Raw genomic sequence first — 14,333 nt, forward strand, 5'->3', positions numbered from 1 at the left:
AGTCCCTGGAGGTCTGGTAAAGCACTCGGGCTTTGCAGGACTCCGTTTGAGGAAGTAGCTGTTGGCAGTCAGGATGGTGGAGTCCAGTGTGACCGAAGGAAAATCACGCATTTCAGTTCCTCGTTGAATCTCAAGTGTGTGGCCAAAATTAAAGGGAATTAAAAACCTGTTTTCCTTCATCAAGGGTATTTTGTAATCGAGATGACGTAAAGTTTTTCTGATTTAATTTGACTTTCTTAATAGTTTATTGCTTTGTTCTTCACTATATTGCTCTTTGAAAAGGCTTCTCTTGGGTGAGATTCCTTGCTTTTAATTTCTTTTACAAACATCATTATTGTCCCCAAATCACTTTCTCCTTTACGATACTGCTCCTGTAATGCACCTTCTCCAGCCTCCCCAGACTTTCTCACTACAAATCTGCATACCCGGGAGTTCGACCCAGGCTTGATTTTCTGTTCCTCCACCATGAAGCCAAATTACCGCGACTCTGTTTTGAGATAGGCTTTGAGCCTGACAGAATCCTGACCTTGCCCTTGACTTAGCTAGTGTAGGGCCTTGGAGGAGGTTAAGTAACAATAAATTTTATCTGGTAGTGTTGTTATGAGGATTACGTGGAGTTAGTGTGTACACCGGTGGGTGCTGACACACACCGTATGAACACTAGCCAGAGTAGCCATGTTTGGATAAATCTACTTGTCTGAGCTGTTTCCTCATCTGTAAAGTGGGCATGAAGATGAGAAGATTTCACGGGGTGCTTCTGAGAGTTTGACTTCAGGGCTTCCTGTATTTAGCAATCTGCAAGGGCTTGCTGGAATTAATGGGTATTCCTGGTCTCTCCACACCACCACTTTTGACTTCCAGCCTGGTAAAATGTGTCCAGAGGGATTGTGTGTTGAGAAGGGCAGAAGATGTAAGACCAGGCTGCCCAGGTTTTTTCTTCCTTCTCCCTCCACCATGTTCGACTTCTGCAACTTTGGGACAATTGACTTATTCTTTTGCCTCAGTTTTTTCTTTATAGAAGGGAGATTTAAAAGACAATTCCCTTTCCGTTTTGAGAAGGCTAAGATGTGTGTGCACCTACAATCCCAGCATTTGGGAGGCGGGGGACTGGAGAATTACAAGTTTGTGGTTAGCCTGACCTACATAGTAAGGCTAGCAAGGCCCTAGTTTTTTTGTTTTGTTTTGTTTAAAAAAAAAAAAAAGTCTGAGCAAATATTAACCATTTACATTTGATTTGAATTTCACTTTTTGTTTCAATTATTTTAAAGCAGATTTTAAAATTTTGTTGTTTGTGGGGGAAGAGCAGGGGTTATGTGTGCCAATGTAAACGTCAAAGGACAAATTTCAGGAGCTGTTTCTCTCCTGTGTTGACCTGAGTTCCAGGATGGAATTCAGGTTGCCAGGAGTTCACAAGAAGCACCTGTAACTCGGGAGCCATCCCTCGGGCTCAGCCCAGTGGCTCATGTCTGTAATCCCAGCACTCCCAGGGTTAGAGGCAGAGAGGTTAGGAGTTAAAAGTCACCTTGGCTACATATTGAGTTTGAGGCCAGCCTGGGTGGGCTTGTGGGATTCAGTCTCAAAACAACAACAGCAAAACAAAGTTACATAGTACTTAGATTTTGGTAACTGGAGTGGCCATATGCCTGGTGTTAGGTGTCTGGTCAGCCTCACTGTTCTAGCCAGAATGGATTCTTCCGTTCCAGCTGTGTTCATCTTGTGTGATTCCTGATATTTAGTGATAACCAGGCTTTCTGCCTCCGATTGCTTCACACCACCACAGGTCACTACTGCCCCGGCTTACATTTCCGTGACTTCTGTCTGGATCATCACAGTGAACTGCAGGTGATTTAAAAAAAAAAAAAAATGGGGAAATTCAAGACTATTGTGTAAAAGAAGTTTCACTTCCAGCTGGAGTTGTATCCAACTTCTTTTCCACTTTTTAGAGACTGGGTCATACTCTATGTAGCCTACTCTGGCCTAGAACTCATGGCAGTCCTCCTGCCTCAGCTTCCCAAGTATAAGGAATATAGGGAGGGAGCTACCACACCTACCCTTCTCTTCTGGTTTTGTAGTGTGTTCTCTTGGGGGAAGCCAGTGAACCCCAGGACCCTTGGCCTTTTTTCCCCTGCAGAATGGGGAGACAGTATCCTCCAGTGTCAGATTGCGGTATCAGACGAAGTGGGCTCCAAGCTGGAAAGAGCTCAGTACACTAAAGCGATGAACGTGGAGCAACGCTCTGACCATTGTTGGCCCCGGCCCTGGAGCTGGCATGCTGCACAGGGCTGACACTCTTTTTGCAGTCGGGTACATAAGGGCAACAGAAGTCACCACATACATACATAGTCTTTCTTTTCTGGTAGGAGGTGTTCCTGATTCTCTTCACTTTCCTCCCTCATCTTAAAAGAGTTTGCTTCCCTGCCCAGAACTTTTTTCAAAAAGAAAGAAAGAAGGAAAGAAAGAGAGAAAGAAAACAAAAAACAGAAACAAAACAAAAAATCCCAAAACAACAACAAAAAAAATCAGAATTTCATACAAGCATGTAATATGTTTTGATTGAACCCATCTCTACTTCTCTTAACTCCCCATAGGTTTCCCATTTGTTTATTTATTTGTTCATTTTTAAGATTTACTTATTTTATATATGTGAGTACACTGTAGCTATCTTTAGACACACCAGAAGAGGGATCGGATCCCATTACAGATGGCTGTGAGCCACCATGTGGTTGCTGGGAATTAAACTCAGGACCTCTGGAAGAGCAGTCATTGCTCTTAACCGCTGAGCCATCTCTCCATCCCTCCTTTTTTTTTTTTTTTTCTTTTTCTTCATGATTTCATGTATTCTTTTTAAAACTTAGTTCACTTAATTGCCAGTATTTGCATGAGCATAGGTCAATCTACTGGAGTGTGGGTAATCTCCCAGGGGCTGCATCACTGAAGAAAACAGATTCTCCCTCTCCTGTCACATCTGGAAGAGCCTCTTTAGCAACATTCATCCTCTTTCTCTGGCTTTTACATCTTTCTGCCCCATCTTCCACCATAATACCTGAACCATGGGAGTAGGGGGCATGATACAGACGTCCCATTTATGCTGAGTATTCTCAGTCTCTTGTTCTCTGCACATTGACCAGTTTTGAGTCTGTATTGATCACCATCTACTGTAAAAGCACTGATAAGGGCTGAGAACTGCACTGCTCTATGGGTATTAAGATGAGTTGGGTATTTTAATACTATGTCTTTTTAGCAGGATAATAATAGTAGGTTCTTCCTAGGGCTTATAACCTACCCACTTGTGCCTGTTCTTGGCCCAAGCACCAGGCTTGAGTTCTGCTGGTGGATCATCTTGCCCAATTATTTCTCATGATTTTGCATCTTAAACAACAACAACAAAATGCATTAGTGTCTCTAACAAGTCCTATTGCCCTTACATTATAAATGAGAACACTGAACACTAAAGTAACTGGCTACAGGTTCTTCTGTCAAGAAGTGGTAGAGTTGAGAATCTGGGTCTTTACACAGTGTGCCAACCCACAGTTTGATTGCCGTTCCTGACTATTGATGAGGAGGATTAAAAAAAAAAAAAAAAAAAAAAAAAAAAAAAGGTTTTTAGGGCTCAAGTCCCTCAGTAGGAAGAGCATTTGCTATACAAACATCAGGACCTTAGTTCAGATCTTTAGTATCCGTAGCTAGATATGGCGGCATGCAAACCTGTAACCTCGGTGCCAATGTGATAGATACAGGTGGATCACTGAGGATTACTGGGTGCCACCTTAGTTAGCGTAGTTTAGTGAGAGACACCGTCTCAAAGGAATAAAGTGAGAACATACCAGTTATACTCCTGGTCCTGCATGTGCCTGCACCACACACACACACATATTTCACAGAAAAATTATGAATGTTACATTAAAACATTTTTAAAGAGTCCTGTATCTGAGACTGTCACATTCTAGTATGACAACTTTTGCCAACAAAAAGTAGGACAATTGTTTTGTCTGTGAACATCTAATTTATTCCTGGAAGTATTCATGTTTTTGATAAGACAGATGGCTTGCCTTCCTCACACTGGTGTCAAACTGAGTCTTCCATGCCATGTGGTTTTGAAAGCCTGCTTTGGACTGCACAGATGGGTTCCACTGCCCATGAGCTTGGAAAGGGTAGAGAGGAATTACCACTGTCCTGAGGAACACTTAAGAAAGCAAGGAAGATGTGGCAAGCTTTTCTGTTATTAGTCTATCTGGAGCAAGCATGTACCATCACTAATGGCTGCTTTCGTAATGTGATTCGCCACATGGTGAGCTTTAGCCAAGTTGTAGGCAATTGTAGATTTTTTTTTAAACTGTGTAATATTGTTGCCATTTTTCTGTAACAGATTGCTTTCCCTAAGTCTTACCATCTTGGTGTTGCCTTTACACACACACACACACACACACACACACACACACACACACACCTATCACTAAACACTGAATGGTTCTACATTTGCTTTCTCTTATTCATTCCTTTGTTTGAAAAAGACTCTCACCAAATACTCCAGACTGACTTTAATCTTCTCTACTTAACCTCCAGGGTTCTGGGACACCTGGCTTACTATGTACAAAAGGATAGAGCCAAAGAGATTTCTCAGATAGCGCAAATAAGAGAAATAGGAATTAGATACACAGACTAGGGAAAAGAGAAATAAAGGTGGCCTAGGGTTATCATCAGCCATGACCCTGCTCATTGTCCACTAGGAAGCAGCCTGAGATCACTTAGATTCCCTAGTAGCACCTTCAGATAAAACCAGAACCCACTAAAGACACATATATGGGTATCACAAAGACACGCAAGATGGCTCCTGAGAATCCCACAGGCATGGTCTAAGGACCTTCCAAATCTGTTGAATTTGGAACACAAGGACCTTGCAGTTTCCTTAGAAACTGATCCCAGAGGAGCTCTTACAGGTGACCATAAGCTCCAGTTCCAGATGATTTAATGCCTCTTGCTTCTGAGGGAACCTACCGTCATGTGCACACACCTACACATAAAGATATATGCATTTGCATACGTTTTAAAAATTTATTAAAGTAAATCTTAAAGGAACAACAATTGGACATAACTCACTAAGCAGGAAAGCTGAGAAACACTGAGACTGTTATTCTTCTGTACTATAGAGCCAGGGCATGTTGGGATAATTATGTCCTCCACAGAAAGGTCATTTGGGTTCAGTGATGACAAGCCGGATGTCCCCTCTTCACCTCTACTCATCCAGAGTATAATGTCATTAAGATAAAATTCAGGGCATCTATGCAGAGAAGAATTAGCTGTAGAAAAGATACAGGATGGGAGATATTGTCGTGAACTTTTGAACTGCCTGCTTTTAGCAGCGTGCTCCCTGTACTGTGACAGCCTGTCCTAAGGTACCCTCACTCTCCATCACCCCAATCCTTACCTGCCTCTGATTTGGAAGATCTGCCATTCAATTCTGTTCAATAAAAGAAGTAAAATAAATCAGAGGTGGTAATGCACACCTGTAATCCCAGGACTCCAAAAGCCCTAAATTCAAGGCCACCCTGGGCTACATATTAAGTATCAGGGAGGTTGGGACTGCATTGCATGACTCTCCCTGCTACTCCTCTCCACACCCCCAAAACGAGAAAAGCACAGTTGTCAGCAAAGGGCAGGAGCTGCAAATGGCTTCAGTTCAAGATGCAAGGACCGATTTGGACCACTTGAATTGTGATGGTTTTCTAAGGAATACTTCTGTCCAGAAAAGACCCAGCCACGGCTGCCGGTTATCTCTTTGTATAAGCAAAGCTGTATAAGGAGTAATTAAGGAGAGAGCATGTGGACGCTCTGAAAAAGTTGACAGTGTACTTTTACTTACATAATCTGCGGGAAGGTCCTGAGGGTCAGCCATTTCAACTTATTTTATCAAGCCCTTCCCTTCCATCTCTATAATTTGGGAATTGAAGATAACCTTTGATACCAAGGGAGCATTTTTCTCTCTGTCTCTTGTTAATAAGATTTAAGCTGCAGTCACATTGGAACAGAAACCTAGGCACAGACTTTGTACTGCATCCTCCCAAATGTAACTAAGAAATGAATCCTGGTAAAAGTGGTTTTCTAACCTTTTGGTTATTTTTTTATATGAGGTAAATGTCTAAAGTGCCCAGGCATTGCCACTCCCCTTCTGACAACACTGCTGTCCTATAAGAAGCTCTATCTTTCTTTTGCTGTGTTTACTACAGAAAGGAAATGATGGAGAAACACTCATGAAATCTAAGGAGTGGGGCTGGGAGCCAGCACATTTGTTGAGTGTTCACCATTTGCTGACTTGCACCAACAGTGGCTTCAAGCCAAGAGGCACAGTGCCTGCTTACTGAGGACTTCATTTGTAAGTTATCACTGTGTCTTTCCAGTGAAGACGCACCAGTTAGAGATAAGAATTAAATAGAAGCCACTAGTCTAGGGCCACAGAGAAGGCTGGCTGGGTAAAGGTGCTTACTTCTAGGTCTGATAGCCAGAGTCTCCAGGACCCACACTGTGGAAGGAGAGAACCAATTCCTGCGGGTTGAAACTCTGAACCTCAGATCTTCACATGTGCCCCGCCCCTCAGAGAAGTTAACTAAGGAAAAGATACCGCTGTTCTAGGACGTGAGGATTTATTGAGTCACTGTTTATCCTGGAACAAAACAGTTGACTAATTTACATGCTTAATGAATCCGAGGGAATCTCCCCCACTCTCTTCCTGTTAGCCTCACTTGGGGGTGGTTCTTTTGCTGCTAGATTATTTATCTTCCTTCAGGGGAGCACCGAGGGGCCGAGGGACGGAAGTTGGGTTTGGTGCTTATCAGCACTTCTGAAAGAATGCTTATCCAGGGAAGACTTAGAAACTGCTGAGGATTTGGAGATCATCTGGATGTTTTCGGTTCTTCCATCCTAGTATTCCATCCTTTGGTATTCTCAGATTCACTGGTAGAAGCCAGACCGCAGAATAATGCTTAGGAAATGGGGAGTTATCTCCTAAGACTCCCTCTTCCTGGACCACCTCACTCTCTCACCCTCTGGTGCTTCGGGAACCTCCAGGAGAGGCTGGAGGAAACTTCTCATAGCCAGGACTCCTCCCTATTTTCTTCCTTTTCCCCCCTCAAGCTCCTCTTCATCCTTTTCTGACAGACCCTTGGTAAGTTCAGGCTGCTGTCAAACTTGTGGTCTTCTTCCTTTAACCAAACAGGTGCTAGGATTGCAGGCCTATGTCACCATATGCAATTTCTCAGTTTCTTGTTCGTGAGCTTCTTCTATATGTGCGGACTGTGCAGGGAGGGTCCCCATCTCTGTAGTAGTCACGCGTACAGCATCTGATTATCATTTAATGAAATGACAATGTATCATTATTGGTAACTTATAGAAAAGGAAATAATTGCTCCTTAATTTATACTAATAGCAGTTGGTTGGCTTTTGAAATGGGATCTCACTAGAGATGCCCAGAGTAGCCTCTGGAGCTTACTAACTAGCAATGTTTCCTTGAACTCACAGCCATCCTTCTGCCTCAGCTTACCTAGTGCTGTAATTGCAGGGTCGCAATTACAGTTTCTGTTTCTTTTTTGTTTGTTTGTTTTTTCCCACAAGATGCACGGCAGCATTCGAACGCCCGCACAAGAGACGACCCGAGCCCTCTGCGGGCGGGCGCCTTAAGGGCCGAGCCACCGGCAGTTCGCTTTTTTGTTTGTTTTTGAGACAGTGTTCATTATGTAACCCAAACTGGCCTCAAACTCCTAGAGTCCGCCCATCTTTGCCTCCCGAGTACTGGGAATTAAAGACATGTGCCACTATGCCTGGCAAATTTGTATTTCTTATTAAAAACAAAACAAAAAACTATTGGTGCCACAGAAATAAGGGACAGACATTAAATAAATACATCCTTTCATTGATGTCTTTTTTTTTTTTTTCTTTGCTAGGGAATGGATGTCCCTGGACACAAGTATAAACAAGCTAATTCTGCTTGGTGGGGGCAAGGTCAAGAAGGTAGAACTATCTTACTTTTAACCACCATCTATATAGATGACAGTTTGTCATTCCATCATTGTAACTCTAATGACATCCTCCCTATTCTAGGAATCGAGTCCAGATACAAATAGACGCTTGTTGGTTAATCCCTAATAGAAAGTGAAATTGCTTTTAGTTTTCAAGTAATGAGACTCACTCCTCCTCTTTCCTCATTTCAAACTAGAGAACCACTAGGGTTTGTGGCATTGAACTTCTGTGCTTTGCAGTTCATGTGGGGATAGGAACCGAGTGTTTTTATTTAATGGAGTCTCCTTCTTCGTCTTCAGTTTTTGCATCTACGCAAGAGAAAGACACTTGGCAGTTCTATCATGAGCCCCTTGACACTTATTTCTCCTTTTGTAGTGCAGTCTATCACTCCAGTGTGTTGTTGGAGTCGCTAAGTAGTTAGTACAAACACAGCCTCCCCCTTTAGAGTCAGCTGACGCTGGGTGGTGGTTACGGCATTAATGTTTAGCTTGCACAGCTTCATGCACTCACAGCAGCCGTTAGAACAGACAGCACGAATGCTGTCTAAAAAAAAGGGAGGTGATGTTGCTTATTAACCATTGGCCTGCATAACTGTATCACACTCGCTAGCTAAGAGTAAAATATAAGGGGACCACATTGTTTTTGTACTAATTTTCCTTTCTTTCCTTCTACGCTTGTGATAAATATTTGTGATATACTTAAGAACATAAGCTAACATTTAAACAGCACGTTATAATTTAGAAAAAGATTTACATGCATTCTGTGGGTTCTGTACCTATTGATTCTTAGACTTATTCTCTAAGGAGGATTGTGAACAATCACTCAGATTCCCGGTTTGTTGAACAATGTTTGGAGATAGTGTCTTATGGACCACGGGGTGGCCTTTGAACTCACCGTGTTAGTAGGGATAAATGATCTCAAGCTTCTGATTCCACTGCCTTCACCTGCAGAGGTTATAGTTGTATGCCACCTGGAGTGGCTTGAATATACTAAGTAGCACCATTAGGAGTGTGGCCTTGTTGGGGTAGGTGTGGCCTTGTTGGGGTAGGTGTGGCCTTGTTGGAGTAAGTGCATCACTGTGGCGATGGGCTTTGAGGTCTTATGCTTAAACTGTGCCCAGGGTGGAAAAGAGTCTATCATGTTTGCCTTCAGATCAAGACTCTTGGCTCCTTCTCCAGCACCATGCCTGCCTGGATGCTGCCATGCTTCCTGCCATGATGATAATGGACTGAACCTCTAAAACTGTAAGCCAGTCCCCAGTTAAATACTTTATTTCATAAAAGCTGCCTTGCTTATGGTGTCTCTTCATAGCAATGGAAACCCTAACTAAGACACTGCCATACCCAGTTTGCCACTGGGGAGATTGACCCCAAGGCTTTATCCATGTTAAAGAAGCACTCTATCCATTGTGACGCAGACCCTGCCCAAGTTCTTCAATACTTATTGTTCTATAAGTGGCTCAAAGTACTTCCTGCTGTTAACCAGTTCACCCAGGCTCTAGACTGGGAAACAGCTAGTCAGCTGCTTAAGCTTGCCCACAGGTACAGGCCAGAGACGAAGCATGAGAAGAAACAAAGGCTACTACTGGCCTATGCTGAGAAGAAAGGTGCTAGCAAAAGGGACATCTCAACTAAGAGACCACCTGTCCTCTGAGCAGGAGTCAATACAGTCACCACCTTGGTGGAGAGCAAGAAGGCTCAGCTGGTGGTGATTGTCCATGAGGTAGACTCCATTGAGCTGGTGGTTTTCCTGCCTGCCTTGTGTCGAAAGATGGGGGTTCCCTACTGCTTTATCAAGGGAAAGGCCAGGCTCGAGCACCTGGTCCACAGAAAGACATGCACAGAAAGACATGCCTTCACAAAGGTTAACTCAGAAAACAGGGATGCTTTGGCTTAGCTGGTGGAAGCTGTTAGGACCAATTACAGTGAAAGATAAAATGAGATCCACCACCACTGGGGAGGCAACGTCTTGGGTCCTAAGTCTGTGGCTTGAATTGCCAAGATGGAAAAGGCAAAGGCTAAAGAACTCGCCACGAAACTGGGTTAAATGTACACTGCTAAGTTTTCCGTACATAAATATAATTACAAAATTATCTTCCAAAATCAAACAACAACAAATAGGCAGATTAAGTTAATAGTTAACAACATATACTGTTCTGATGTGTTGTAGATTCAAAACCCTTCACAAAAAAGTAATATTTAAATCTTTAGGACAATATAAATAAATAATTAAGTAAATGTAGATATTTTCATATCTTCTTGCTGTTCTCAAAGATTGGTCCTAGATTTTTCTTTTATAGCTCACACACTTTCTTTTTTTTCTTCTTTCTTTCATTCTCTTGTTTTGTTTTGTTTTTTTTTATTTGTTATGGTTTTGTTTTGTTTCATTGTATTGTTTTTCAAAGCAAGATCTTACTATGTAGCCCTGGATGTCTTGGAACTATGTAGACTAGCCTTGAACTCAGAGATCTGTCTACCTCTGCCTCCTGAGTTCTAGGAGTAAAGGTGTGCCCCGCCATGCCTGGCTAGAGTCTCCTTCTACTGCATGAATTCCAGGGATTGAATTCATACTGTCAGGCTTGTCAGCAAGTGCCTTTAGTTTCTGAGCCACCTCTCCAACTCTATAGTTCACAATTTAGACCCTAAAACCCTATGACAATGTGGGTCAGGTTCCTCCTATCTTGCTGTGTCTAATATTACTGGGCATCCCAAAATTCTCCGTTTGAGTTGGTCTGCAGTGTTGCTGGACCAAGCCTAAAGTGAAGAGCTGTTTTCCAGAGCTTTGTGAAGGAAAACCTCTCTAGGCTTTGCCAGGGCTTTTGCTCTGGTCTTCACCTCAGATGTGCTACTGTTTATGCTAAGTGGTCAAGTCGCTCATAAAAGTCTCTAGGTCTTCTGAGCCTGTGTTGATATTCATCTGGGACAGTGATATTTCTGTCACTTGTTGCTTGTGGCAAGCTACAGATGAAAGGGATATTGTGATGCACTTGGCACAGAGAAAAGGCCACTCGAGATGGTAAATAGCCCTTGTATAAGCGGGAAGACAGAATGGGGCTATTCTTCCTCCCGAGTTTGCTCTTGCTGGGAGTGATGACAACATCCAAACCATATTTCTTTTCCTGTTGACCTTTAAATCTCGGGACGGGTGATGTAGTAACAGAACTGTCTTTTTCACGTGGCAACCAACAAGACACAGGGTTAGTGACGGCTTTCCTCTGGTTGGTGGATCTGAGTGCACCGGAGAGCAGGGAAGCCTGGAAGCATTCTTTTTCTTATTTTACCGTGAGGAGGATTTTCTGATAAATATTTTTATCTTTAATCAGCTTATATATAATGAGACCCTATGAGGCCTGCTTTTGATCACAGTGAACAAGATAGCAAGATGTAAGCAATTTAATTCTTCCCCCTGAGGAATGGCTGCTCTCCCAACTCACCCTGCCTCCCCGATGCCCTTGTGTTGGCTGTTGACGGTGACTCTTCAAGTATATAGAACTAACAAAAGCCCACATATTGGTAGAAAACAATTGAATAAAATATTCCTTTAATAAAATGTGGAATTTGGGGCTAGCGAGATTGCTTTATAGTTAAGAGCACCACCTGCTGCTCTTCCAGAAGACCCAGGTTCAATTCCCAGCACGTACATGGCAGCTCATAACCTTCTTTCTGTACCTCCAGTTCTAGGAGAGCTGATGTTCTCTTTCAGCCTCTGTGGGCAGCAGACATGTATGTGGAACACATACATGACAAACATGCAGGTCAAACCTCCCCCCACCCCACCCCACCCCCCACACACACAGAAAGTAAAAGACAAATTTTAAATGTAAAAAAGAAAACCTTTAACTGTGAAATTCATTTGGTCTTATCCCATGTTCCTCACAGACTCCAAATATGCTTCTGGGTGAGAATGTGTGGGATCAATAGACAGGGTGCTTCAGGGTGGAGCTAGTCATGCAAAAGTCCCAGTGATGAGGGGAGTAACAACATAAAGCTTAGCCCTACCTAGCACTCTGTAGTCCAAGCCTGTTTGGAGGGCTTTGGCCGAAACTCTGTTAGAACTAGCCTGATAGTAAGTGTAGACCTGACTCCAGTGCAGAGAACCAACTGTAGGAAGCTTAGAATGGCCTTGAGTTAGAAAAATAAAGGCTTACAAGCAACAAGAAGAAAACACACAGGGCTTCAAGTACAAAACCAATGCTGTTATGCAAGCCGGATTCATCTTCACTACAGACTTTTCATTTTTGTGTTTTTGCTCTGAAGGTCTAGGAAGGTACTCTTCCTGCCTCTTCCTCCACCAGTGATGGGCTTATGGCTGTGTCTTCCCGTGCTCTGCTTCAATCTCAAACTTTTATGGCTCTTTTTATAATCACGGTCACATTCAGACCCCTTAGGTCATGCATTCAAAGACTGCAGAACAAGTACTGACTGAAAGGTTCAGCCCTTCTACAGGGTAGTACTCACCCAAAAATGATGCACTTCCATAACAGTTTATTGTCAGGTCACGATAGACACCACAGGCAGACATGAAAGAGCAATCTGCTGCTGGGCACGGTACACTTCTGTAATCCAGCATTTGGGAAATAGAAACAGGAACATGAGGAACTCAAAACAGTGATACATATCGATGACTATATGGCATCGTAAGAACCTGCCTCACCAAACCAAACCAGCCCAACAAACCAACTAAGGCTGTGTCCAACAAGATGTGCCGAACTTCCACATTGGCTTATAATTTGCTATGGAAAGTTTAATGGGCTGAATTTGGTCTGGATTAGAGCTTTGCCATCAGTCACATGTAACAATGTCAGAAGAAAGTTCAGGAAACTAGATAGTGTGGTGTTGGTGACAAATAAAAGTAACTGTGATTTTGTGTGTGTGTGTGTGTGTGTGTGTGTGTGTGTGTGTGTGTGTAGTCCTGGCTGTCCTGGAACTCACTCTGTAGACCAGGCTGGCCTTGAACTCAGAAATCTGCCTGCCTCTGCCTCCCAAGTGCTGGGATTAAAGGTGTGCGCCACCATTGCCCGGCTAAGAGAGATGATTCTTATATTACGCAGAAGCTTAGGAATAACTACAGCATTCGAGGAAGGACCGTAGAGTATTGCCATTCTGAACATGGACACGGTTTAGTTGTATGTGGCTTCTAAATTATGTCCAGGAACTCATTATATCAACCACACACAAACTATTGTTTTTTGTTGTCAACCTAAATCAAATGCTTGCTCCTTGGCTTGCTGGGTTTTGTTGTTTCGGGGTCAACCCCAGAATCATGCACATGCCAAGCAAGTGCTTGACCACTGATTCACATTCCCAGTCCCCTTGGGATGCTTTACTTCGTTAAAGTTCGTGTTTCAGTCTAAACAACTCTTGCTCTGGACCAGTTCCACTTGCTACAGCTTGTCCCTAAAATAAGGAAACTGTTTTTGAGGTTAGTTCCTTGTCCCTGAATTCTGTTATGTCATCTGTGGAAAATCTATTAGTTTCATAAATGTGGGCAGATCTGCAGGTGGTCTAAGATTCTGGGAGCAACAAATGAGTTAACAGATCAGAATTCTTCAGGACAGCTGTAACTGAGATGCCAGCAAAGATCACCAAGGAACAGACCCCCAAGGTGAAATCGGTGCCTGAGCATCTTTGAGGATCCAGGACAGCCTGCTGGATCTCAGAACACAAGTATCATTTCTTTCTGGTGTGCAGCTTAAGGGCTGGTCGACTTAGTCTTGCATCCCACATCTCTCATGCAATAAAGTAAATATGAAGATACTGAGGATATGTACAATAGTGGCATGATGTTCAATTGAGAAAAGCCTCTCTAAGACCTGTTAGAATCTCAATGATTTTCCAGAGTCCCTGTCCAGCTTGCCGACTTTGCCTCTGCTAGCCTAGTTAACAGACTTCGACTTTCTAGATCTGGCCAAATGTCACTCCAGTTCAAATGACAGCTGTTAGGAGAATGTGGCTGAGAGCTGATGAGATCTTTGCCTGGCTATCTTTAGAAGATACTGTCTTTGGCTTAATGGATGCTGTTTTTTGAAAAGTAGCCACAGGTGTTTAGAGCCATGCTAGGCATTCTTGGGGCTCTAAATAGGGCTTGGTACGTTTTCAGATTCTTTATATAATCACCAACAGGAATGAAAACCTACTCATCCACCGTCAATTACTAGGGAATTATACAGAAAAGGGAGTGTGTGGAATACTTACAAAATAATGGAGAAAGATATAAAAGATATAAATGCATATAACACACACACATAGACAAGCATTGATATAACCAAGGCAACCATGCAGAAGTACATTTGTGTATTTTGTTTTGTTTTGAGACAGGGTCTT

The 14,333-nt window shown here is 42.9% G+C and overlaps 1 protein-coding gene across 1 annotated transcript in view; it reads left to right on the top strand.

Annotated features, from left to right (window-relative positions):
• Deptor (DEP domain containing MTOR interacting protein) overlaps positions 1-14,333 on the top strand; it is a 128,729-nt gene that overhangs the window by 1,267 nt on the left and 113,129 nt on the right. The window lies entirely within an intron of this gene.

The sequence above is a fragment of the Arvicanthis niloticus genome, chromosome 13, assembly GCF_011762505.2.
Source record: "Arvicanthis niloticus isolate mArvNil1 chromosome 13, mArvNil1.pat.X, whole genome shotgun sequence".
Lineage (NCBI taxonomy): Eukaryota > Metazoa > Chordata > Mammalia > Rodentia > Muridae > Arvicanthis > Arvicanthis niloticus.